The 11589-nt window shown below is 37.2% G+C and overlaps 2 long non-coding RNA genes across 8 annotated transcripts; one reads left to right on the top strand and one right to left on the bottom strand.

The window, feature by feature from the left end:
- The first annotated feature begins 131 nt into the window (after nucleotides 1-131).
- On the top strand, nucleotides 132-11416 carry LOC127880643 (uncharacterized). Of its 7 annotated transcripts, none has more exons than XR_008049683.1 (7): nucleotides 132-347; nucleotides 1131-1192; nucleotides 3703-3764; nucleotides 6273-6334; nucleotides 8011-8061; nucleotides 8846-8907; nucleotides 10580-10916. It is a non-coding gene; the product is annotated as an uncharacterized LOC127880643 (long non-coding RNA). The 7 variants fall into 7 exon arrangements; XR_008049680.1 differs by having other exon boundaries at nucleotides 8011-8072; XR_008049679.1 differs by lacking the exon at nucleotides 8011-8061 and adding an exon at nucleotides 2869-2919.
- LOC127880647 (uncharacterized) lies at nucleotides 7786-11063 on the bottom strand. The gene is made up of 2 exons (XR_008049687.1): nucleotides 10999-11063; nucleotides 7786-8431 (listed from the first exon to the last, which is right to left on the bottom strand). It is a non-coding gene; the product is annotated as an uncharacterized LOC127880647 (long non-coding RNA).
- Nucleotides 11417-11589: the final 173 nt, after the last annotated feature.

The following is an 11589-nucleotide window of genomic DNA, read 5'->3' as shown; positions in this document are numbered from 1 at the left end:
TATTGGCTTGAAGAGCCGATTTTGTAACATAAACACCGAAAGAATACAAATCAAGGAAAATACAATGGTTGACATACACTATATGTTGGCAGATATAAACTAGTAGTTCACAAGGTTACAATATACTAAATCTTTTGGGAGTGCAATGCTATACTCTTTAAAAACCTGAACATCATTTATAAGAAGACACAATTTTCTGTGTGGGCACTTGCCATGACTTTATTTTAGAATGTTTCTTTGTGCATGTGGTAGGGAAAACATTGATGTTTATCAGAAATTCACTCATTTGCTTGAAGGTTAAAGACTACATGAGACTTTGACAGATGGCGGGAAACCCTCATCCACTGGTACGAACCCGGTAAATTGATGGCTGTAAAACAGTGACCGCTGATTCGCATCGAGTTCTTTCTTGCAAAACGCATGACCCCCCTTTTTTATTGTCTAAATCATTGCGGCTTGGAATGCTCTTTAAGAAAAGGTATGGTTATGGGGGTCTCTATGCGCAAAAGTTTGACTTTATTTTTTGTTGAAGTTATTGCTTTTACATTGAATTTGTGTAGGAAATCTTTTGGTATATTGTAACCTAAACTAGCTTTAGGTAAAAATGAAATATCATCTGCAAGTGCAAAATATGACTGGGAAAGCTGATTTTTGGTCATTTCTTAACAAAAGAGAAGAAAATAAGTGCCTTAAATGCATGAATTCAGATAATTTGACCTGGAATAGTTGTTTTTCAAGTTGACCCCCCACCCTGATATACCCAAATAAGGGCTAAATTGCTTTCCGACTTGAATTCAAAGGCATATTGGTTGACCGTGTAGCGTTAGTGTGCTACATGAAGTCAGAATTCAACGCCAGGGACTCCGTGATCCAGTAACGCAACAATAGCTTGTGCATAAAGCATGAACATTCAAACAGAGCCCCATTTCACCGACATGGAATGGCGGACATTTTTACAGTTTGGACAGTGGAGCAGACACTTTATTGAGTCAGCCTTCATTTTTAGTACAATCATGAACATAACAAGGTTTATTACTTCATATTATTCATAGAAATACACTAAAAATACTTAAAAGCATGTTTTTTGCCATTTTTTATCTATTTTTTATTGGGAATTTTGACTTTTTCAGGTAGAGGAATGTCTGCGACTAAGCCGAGGGCCACTGGATAAGGGTTGTTGATGGCAAAACAGGTAATAATGCGAAATTATTATCATGTACACAAGCAAATAAGCATATTTATGATGCTTAAGGTGTTAAATACTGTCATAATCAGGTTTGTGGTCACTCAAACCCTTGCCGTCATGCAATTCCCCGTGCAGTTTGTATGGATAGTTCCGCGTCCTGACACGTAAAGCTTGTGCTTTGTTGGCGGCAGAAGTTGGCACTTAACAGGTTTATCCTTGTTCCTAAGCATGTATGCAGTGCATCTGAGTTGATATGCTACTTGTAACCCTACAATTAGCTTGTGTTTGGTATTGTTTTCTCACAATATGCTTACAGTCATGGTCCCGGCTTGAAAGGATGTGGCGTCCGACTTAAACATAGGATTGTTGTAGCAAGTGTCCCCTTCATCTTTTACCTTAGAGGGATCTTTTTTGAAAAAATGTGTCACTTTCAGCAACCAGTTTAGTTTTTTATTTGGTACATGCTTCTCTCATTCAGTGATTTAAGGGAAGTATTGGCTTTATTTGCTTGTCTTTGCATACAAAGGTGACATGGATCAATGATATTTGTTGTGTTGAGAATTCTGCGGGAAGCTGTGTCCCCAGAAGATGTACTAGGAACCTCTTTCAGGAAGCCTGCATTGATCTGAGCTGCCTTTCTGCCCCTGTTACTTCATAGAACTTCATTTCTAAGCTTATAATGCTCTCCAACATATATGTATCTTGTTCATTTTAACCTTTCCTTTCAGTCTAAACCCCCAAAATGAGCATTTTTGTCTTTCGCTCAGTTATAAACGCCCATTTTGACCAGATTGCCACCATAAAAATAGTCAAAAGTACTTATTTTGTGCCCGAAATATGAAATTTTGTATTCTCTTGAACCTCTAAATGACAGCTGTCAGTGCATAGTGACCATCTGCTGCAGTTTAAAGGCACCCATGGCATTTTATACTAGAATATATCATTGGCGAATGGTAAATAAATGGGCTCCGAGCAACAAGGCGCTTTCAAGATTTCACACTTTTATTAGTGTGAAACAACAAGTTATAGGAAGCTCATTGATTTCTACACTTCAAAGTATCTTTGGTCTCTCATTTTTGCTTATTGGTTGTTTGTCTTGGATGAAATTGGATTTTTTTGCTTTGAAATTGACATTTTTGGGGGTATTTAAAAAAAACACACACAAAAAAGACATTATCAAAATTGCTTGGAGTGAAAATATCTAACAAGTTCATTCTTTCCCCACCCCGCATAAGCCCCACGTGCCTGTCCATATGGTTTGTTTTGGTATTTTGTTGCAGATATTGAACACAACAGCTTTAAATCTTAAAGGGACGTTTAAGCTTTAACAGGCCTTAAATCGCCTTCTTCGGACCAAAAACACCCGCATGTGAAAATGTGATCTAAAATGGCCAAATGGACAGATAATCCAGCCAAACTTAATATATTGGTGCAATATAAATAGGAAGATAATAATATGCAAGAAAAACACATTTTATTCAGAACATATTTTTCCTTTAGGTTACAATATACTAAATCTTTTGGGAGTGCAATGCTATACTCTTTAAAAACCTGAACATCATTTATAAGAAGACACAATTTTCTGTGTGGGCACTTGCCATGACTTTATTTTAGAATGTTTCTTTGTGCATGTGGTAGGGAAAACATTGATGTTTATCAGAAATTCACTCATTTGCTTGAAGGTTAAAGACTACATGAGACTTTGACAGATGGCGGGAAACCCTCATCCACTGGTACGAACCCGGTAAATTGATGGCTGTAAAACAGTGACCGCTGATTCGCATCGAGTTCTTTCTTGCAAAACGCATGACCCCCCTTTTTTATTGTCTAAATCATTGCGGCTTGGAATGCTCTTTAAGAAAAGGTATGGTTATGGGGGTCTCTATGCGCAAAAGTTTGACTTTATTTTTTGTTGAAGTTATTGCTTTTACATTGAATTTGTGTAGGAAATCTTTTGGTATATTGTAACCTAAACTAGCTTTAGGTAAAAATGAAATATCATCTGCAAGTGCAAAATATGACTGGGAAAGCTGATTTTTGGTCATTTCTTAACAAAAGAGAAGAAAATAAGTGCCTTAAATGCATGAATTCAGATAATTTGACCTGGAATAGTTGTTTTTCAAGTTGACCCCCCACCCTGATATACCCAAATAAGGGCTAAATTGCTTTCCGACTTGAATTCAAAGGCATATTGGTTGACCGTGTAGCGTTAGTGTGCTACATGAAGTCAGAATTCAACGCCAGGGACTCCGTGATCCAGTAACGCAACAATAGCTTGTGCATAAAGCATGAACATTCAAACAGAGCCCCATTTCACCGACATGGAATGGCGGACATTTTTACAGTTTGGACAGTGGAGCAGACACTTTATTGAGTCAGCCTTCATTTTTAGTACAATCATGAACATAACAAGGTTTATTACTTCATATTATTCATAGAAATACACTAAAAATACTTAAAAGCATGTTTTTTGCCATTTTTTATCTATTTTTTATTGGGAATTTTGACTTTTTCAGGTAGAGGAATGTCTGCGACTAAGCCGAGGGCCACTGGATAAGGGTTGTTGATGGCAAAACAGGTAATAATGCGAAATTATTATCATGTACACAAGCAAATAAGCATATTTATGATGCTTAAGGTGTTAAATACTGTCATAATCAGGTTTGTGGTCACTCAAACCCTTGCCGTCATGCAATTCCCCGTGCAGTTTGTATGGATAGTTCCGCGTCCTGACACGTAAAGCTTGTGCTTTGTTGGCGGCAGAAGTTGGCACTTAACAGGTTTATCCTTGTTCCTAAGCATGTATGCAGTGCATCTGAGTTGATATGCTACTTGTAACCCTACAATTAGCTTGTGTTTGGTATTGTTTTCTCACAATATGCTTACAGTCATGGTCCCGGCTTGAAAGGATGTGGCGTCCGACTTAAACATAGGATTGTTGTAGCAAGTGTCCCCTTCATCTTTTACCTTAGAGGGATCTTTTTTGAAAAAATGTGTCACTTTCAGCAACCAGTTTAGTTTTTTATTTGGTACATGCTTCTCTCATTCAGTGATTTAAGGGAAGTATTGGCTTTATTTGCTTGTCTTTGCATACAAAGGTGACATGGATCAATGATATTTGTTGTGTTGAGAATTCTGCGGGAAGCTGTGTCCCCAGAAGATGTACTAGGAACCTCTTTCAGGAAGCCTGCATTGATCTGAGCTGCCTTTCTGCCCCTGTTACTTCATAGAACTTCATTTCTAAGCTTATAATGCTCTCCAACATATATGTATCTTGTTCATTTTAACCTTTCCTTTCAGTCTAAACCCCCAAAATGAGCATTTTTGTCTTTCGCTCAGTTATAAACGCCCATTTTGACCAGATTGCCACCATAAAAATAGTCAAAAGTACTTATTTTGTGCCCGAAATATGAAATTTTGTATTCTCTTGAACCTCTAAATGACAGCTGTCAGTGCATAGTGACCATCTGCTGCAGTTTAAAGGCACCCATGGCATTTTATACTAGAATATATCATTGGCGAATGGTAAATAAATGGGCTCCGAGCAACAAGGCGCTTTCAAGATTTCACACTTTTATTAGTGTGAAACAACAAGTTATAGGAAGCTCATTGATTTCTACACTTCAAAGTATCTTTGGTCTCTCATTTTTGCTTATTGGTTGTTTGTCTTGGATGAAATTGGATTTTTTTGCTTTGAAATTGACATTTTTGGGGGTATTTAAAAAAAACACACACAAAAAAGACATTATCAAAATTGCTTGGAGTGAAAATATCTAACAAGTTCATTCTTTCCCCACCCCGCATAAGCCCCACGTGCCTGTCCATATGGTTTGTTTTGGTATTTTGTTGCAGATATTGAACACAACAGCTTTAAATCTTAAAGGGACGTTTAAGCTTTAACAGGCCTTAAATCGCCTTCTTCGGACCAAAAACACCCGCATGTGAAAATGTGATCTAAAATGGCCAAATGGACAGATAATCCAGCCAAACTTAATATATTGGTGCAATATAAATAGGAAGATAATAATATGCAAGAAAAACACATTTTATTCAGAACATATTTTTCCTTTAGGTTACAATATACTAAATCTTTTGGGAGTGCAATGCTATACTCTTTAAAAACCTGAACATCATTTATAAGAAGACACAATTTTCTGTGTGGGCACTTGCCATGACTTTATTTTAGAATGTTTCTTTGTGCATGTGGTAGGGAAAACATTGATGTTTATCAGAAATTCACTCATTTGCTTGAAGGTTAAAGACTACATGAGACTTTGACAGATGGCGGGAAACCCTCATCCACTGGTACGAACCCGGTAAATTGATGGCTGTAAAACAGTGACCGCTGATTCGCATCGAGTTCTTTCTTGCAAACGCATGACCCCCCTTTTTTATTGTCTAAATCATTGCGGCTTGGAATGCTCTTTAAGAAAAGGTATGGTTATGGGGGTCTCTATGCGCAAAAGTTTGACTTTATTTTTTGTTGAAGTTATTGCTTTTACATTGAATTTGTGTAGGAAATCTTTTGGTATATTGTAACCTAAACTAGCTTTAGGTAAAAATGAAATATCATCTGCAAGTGCAAAATATGACTGGGAAAGCTGATTTTTGGTCATTTCTTAACAAAAGAGAAGAAAATAAGTGCCTTAAATGCATGAATTCAGATAATTTGACCTGGAATAGTTGTTTTTCAAGTTGACCCCCCACCCTGATATACCCAAATAAGGGCTAAATTGCTTTCCGACTTGAATTCAAAGGCATATTGGTTGACCGTGTAGCGTTAGTGTGCTACATGAAGTCAGAATTCAACGCCAGGGACTCCGTGATCCAGTAACGCAACAATAGCTTGTGCATAAAGCATGAACATTCAAACAGAGCCCCATTTCACCGACATGGAATGGCGGACATTTTTACAGTTTGGACAGTGGAGCAGACACTTTATTGAGTCAGCCTTCATTTTAGTACAATCATGAACATAACAAGGTTTATTACTTCATATTATTCATAGAAATACACTAAAAATACTTAAAAGCATGTTTTTTGCCATTTTTTATCTATTTTTTATTGGGAATTTTGACTTTTTCAGGTAGAGGAATGTCTGCGACTAAGCCGAGGGCCACTGGATAAGGGTTGTTGATGGCAAAACAGGTAATAATGCGAAATTATTATCATGTACACAAGCAAATAAGCATATTTATGATGCTTAAGGTGTTAAATACTGTCATAATCAGGTTTGTGGTCACTCAAACCCTTGCCGTCATGCAATTCCCCGTGCAGTTTGTATGGATAGTTCCGCGTCCTGACACGTAAAGCTTGTGCTTTGTTGGCGGCAGAAGTTGGCACTTAACAGGTTTATCCTTGTTCCTAAGCATGTATGCAGTGCATCTGAGTTGATATGCTACTTGTAACCCTACAATTAGCTTGTGTTTGGTATTGTTTTCTCACAATATGCTTACAGTCATGGTCCCGGCTTGAAAGGATGTGGCGTCCGACTTAAACATAGGATTGTTGTAGCAAGTGTCCCCTTCATCTTTTACCTTAGAGGGATCTTTTTTGAAAAAATGTGTCACTTTCAGCAACCAGTTTAGTTTTTTATTTGGTACATGCTTCTCTCATTCAGTGATTTAAGGGAAGTATTGGCTTTATTTGCTTGTCTTTGCATACAAAGGTGACATGGATCAATGATATTTGTTGTGTTGAGAATTCTGCGGGAAGCTGTGTCCCCAGAAGATGTACTAGGAACCTCTTTCAGGAAGCCTGCATTGATCTGAGCTGCCTTTCTGCCCCTGTTACTTCATAGAACTTCATTTCTAAGCTTATAATGCTCTCCAACATATATGTATCTTGTTCATTTTAACCTTTCCTTTCAGTCTAAACCCCCAAAATGAGCATTTTTGTCTTTCGCTCAGTTATAAACGCCCATTTTGACCAGATTGCCACCATAAAAATAGTCAAAAGTACTTATTTTGTGCCCGAAATATGAAATTTTGTATTCTCTTGAACCTCTAAATGACAGCTGTCAGTGCATAGTGACCATCTGCTGCAGTTTAAAGGCACCCATGGCATTTTATACTAGAATATATCATTGGCGAATGGTAAATAAATGGGCTCCGAGCAACAAGGCGCTTTCAAGATTTCACACTTTTATTAGTGTGAAACAACAAGTTATAGGAAGCTCATTGATTTCTACACTTCAAAGTATCTTTGGTCTCTCATTTTTGCTTATTGGTTGTTTGTCTTGGATGAAATTGGATTTTTTTGCTTTGAAATTGACATTTTTGGGGGTATTTAAAAAAAACACACACAAAAAAGACATTATCAAAATTGCTTGGAGTGAAAATATCTAACAAGTTCATTCTTTCCCCACCCCGCATAAGCCCCACGTGCCTGTCCATATGGTTTGTTTTGGTATTTTGTTGCAGATATTGAACACAACAGCTTTAAATCTTAAAGGGACGTTTAAGCTTTAACAGGCCTTAAATCGCCTTCTTCGGACCAAAAACACCCGCATGTGAAAATGTGATCTAAAATGGCCAAATGGACAGATAATCCAGCCAAACTTAATATATTGGTGCAATATAAATAGGAAGATAATAATATGCAAGAAAAACACATTTTATTCAGAACATATTTTTCCTTTAGGTTACAATATACTAAATCTTTTGGGAGTGCAATGCTATACTCTTTAAAAACCTGAACATCATTTATAAGAAGACACAATTTTCTGTGTGGGCACTTGCCATGACTTTATTTTAGAATGTTTCTTTGTGCATGTGGTAGGGAAAACATTGATGTTTATCAGAAATTCACTCATTTGCTTGAAGGTTAAAGACTACATGAGACTTTGACAGATGGCGGGAAACCCTCATCCACTGGTACGAACCCGGTAAATTGATGGCTGTAAAACAGTGACCGCTGATTCGCATCGAGTTCTTTCTTGCAAAACGCATGACCCCCCTTTTTTATTGTCTAAATCATTGCGGCTTGGAATGCTCTTTAAGAAAAGGTATGGTTATGGGGGTCTCTATGCGCAAAAGTTTGACTTTATTTTTTGTTGAAGTTATTGCTTTTACATTGAATTTGTGTAGGAAATCTTTTGGTATATTGTAACCTAAACTAGCTTTAGGTAAAAATGAAATATCATCTGCAAGTGCAAAATATGACTGGGAAAGCTGATTTTTGGTCATTTCTTAACAAAAGAGAAGAAAATAAGTGCCTTAAATGCATGAATTCAGATAATTTGACCTGGAATAGTTGTTTTTCAAGTTGACCCCCCCACCCTGATATACCCAAATAAGGGCTAAATTGCTTTCCGACTTGAATTCAAAGGCATATTGGTTGACCGTGTAGCGTTAGTGTGCTACATGAAGTCAGAATTCAACGCCAGGGACTCCGTGATCCAGTAACGCAACAATAGCTTGTGCATAAAGCATGAACATTCAAACAGAGCCCCATTTCACCGACATGGAATGGCGGACATTTTTACAGTTTGGACAGTGGAGCAGACACTTTATTGAGTCAGCCTTCATTTTTAGTACAATCATGAACATAACAAGGTTTATTACTTCATATTATTCATAGAAATACACTAAAAATACTTAAAAGCATGTTTTTTGCCATTTTTTATCTATTTTTTATTGGGAATTTTGACTTTTTCAGGTAGAGGAATGTCTGCGACTAAGCCGAGGGCCACTGGATAAGGGTTGTTGATGGCAAAACAGGTAATAATGCGAAATTATTATCATGTACACAAGCAAATAAGCATATTTATGATGCTTAAGGTGTTAAATACTGTCATAATCAGGTTTGTGGTCACTCAAACCCTTGCCGTCATGCAATTCCCCGTGCAGTTTGTATGGATAGTTCCGCGTCCTGACACGTAAAGCTTGTGCTTTGTTGGCGGCAGAAGTTGGCACTTAACAGGTTTATCCTTGTTCCTAAGCATGTATGCAGTGCATCTGAGTTGATATGCTACTTGTAACCCTACAATTAGCTTGTGTTTGGTATTGTTTTCTCACAATATGCTTACAGTCATGGTCCCGGCTTGAAAGGATGTGGCGTCCGACTTAAACATAGGATTGTTGTAGCAAGTGTCCCCTTCATCTTTTACCTTAGAGGGATCTTTTTTGAAAAAATGTGTCACTTTCAGCAACCAGTTTAGTTTTTTATTTGGTACATGCTTCTCTCATTCAGTGATTTAAGGGAAGTATTGGCTTTATTTGCTTGTCTTTGCATACAAAGGTGACATGGATCAATGATATTTGTTGTGTTGAGAATTCTGCGGGAAGCTGTGTCCCCAGAAGATGTACTAGGAACCTCTTTCAGGAAGCCTGCATTGATCTGAGCTGCCTTTCTGCCCCTGTTACTTCATAGAACTTCATTTCTAAGCTTATAATGCTCTCCAACATATATGTATCTTGTTCATTTTAACCTTTCCTTTCAGTCTAAACCCCCAAAATGAGCATTTTTGTCTTTCGCCTCAGTTATAAACGCCCATTTTGACCAGATTGCCACCATAAAAATAGTCAAAAGTACTTATTTTGTGCCCGAAATATGAAATTTTGTATTCTCTTGAACCTCTAAATGACAGCTGTCAGTGCATAGTGACCATCTGCTGCAGTTTAAAGGCACCCATGGCATTTTATACTAGAATATATCATTGGCGAATGGTAAATAAATGGGCTCCGAGCAACAAGGCGCTTTCAAGATTTCACACTTTTATTAGTGTGAAACAACAAGTTATAGGAAGCTCATTGATTTCTACACTTCAAAGTATCTTGGTCTCTCATTTTTGCTTATTGGTTGTTTGTCTTGGATGAAATTGGATTTTTTTGCTTTGAAATTGACATTTTGGGGGTATTTAAAAAAAACACACACAAAAAGACATTATCAAAATTGCTTGGAGTGAAAATATCTAACAAGTTCATTCTTTCCCCACCCCGCATAAGCCCCACGTGCCTGTCCATATGGTTTGTTTTGGTATTTTGTTGCAGATATTGAACACAACAGCTTTAAATCTTAAAGGGACGTTTAAGCTTAACAGGCCTTAAATCGCCTTCTTCGGACCAAAAACACCCGCATGTGAAAATGTGATCTAAAATGGCCAAATGGACAGATAATCCAGCCAAACTTAATATATTGGTGCAATATAAATAGGAAGATAATAATATGCAAGAAAAACACATTTTATTCAGAACATATTTTTCCTTTAGGTTACAATATACTAAATCTTTTGGGAGTGCAATGCTATACTCTTTAAAAACCTGAACATCATTTATAAGAAGACACAATTTTCTGTGTGGGCACTTGCAATGACTTTATTTTAGAATTTTTCTTTGTGCATGTGGTAGGGAAAACATTGATGTTTATCAGAAATTCACTCATTGCTTGAAGGTTAAAGACTACATGAGACTTTGACAGATGGCGGGAAACCCTCATCCACTGGTACGAACCCGGTAAATTGATGGCTGTAAAACAGTGACCGCTGATTCGCATCGAGTTCTTTCTTGCAAAACGCATGACCCCCCTTTTTTATTGTCTAAATCATTGCGGCTTGGAATGCTCTTTAAGAAAAGGTATGGTTATGGGGGTCTCTATGCGCAAAAGTTTGACTTTATTTTTTGTTGAAGTTATTGCTTTTACATTGAATTTGTGTAGGAAATCTTTTGGTATATTGTAACCTAAACTAGCTTTAGGTAAAAATGAAATATCATCTGCAAGTGCAAAATATGACTGGAAAGCTGATTTTGGTCATTTCTTAACAAAAGAGAAGAAAATAAGTGCCTTAAATGCATGAATTCAGATAATTTGACCTGGAATAGTTGTTTTTCAAGTTGACCCCCCACCCTGATATACCCAAATAAGGGCTAAATTGCTTTCGACTTGAATTCAAAGGCATATTGGTTGACCGTGTAGCGTTAGTGTGCTACATGAAGTCAGAATTCAACGCCAGGGACTCCGTGATCCAGTAACGCAACAATAGCTTGTGCATAAAGCATGAACATTCAAACAGAGCCCCATTTCACCGACATGGAATGGCGGACATTTTACAGTTTGGACAGTGGAGCAGACACTTATTGAGGTCAGCTTCATTTTTAGTACAATCATGAACATAACAAGGTTTATGATCATATTTATTCATAGAAATACAAAAAAATACTAAAAGCATGTTTTTTCCATTTTTATCTATTTTTTTTGGGAATTTTGACTTTTTCAGGTAGAGGAATGTCGCGACTAAGCGAGGGCCACTGGATAAGGGTGTTGATGGGTCAAAACAGGTAATATGCGAAATTATTATCATGTACACAAAAAAAGCAAAATAAGCATTTATGATGCTTAAGGTGTTAATACTGTCATAATCAGGTTTGTGGTCACTCAAACCCTTGCCGTCATGCAATTCCCCG

Source organism: Dreissena polymorpha, chromosome 5, assembly GCF_020536995.1.
Source record: "Dreissena polymorpha isolate Duluth1 chromosome 5, UMN_Dpol_1.0, whole genome shotgun sequence".
Classification (NCBI taxonomy): Eukaryota; Metazoa; Mollusca; class Bivalvia; order Myida; family Dreissenidae; genus Dreissena; species Dreissena polymorpha.
Note: the sequence above shows the minus strand (reverse complement) of the source record. Positions and strands in the feature narration are given on the sequence as shown.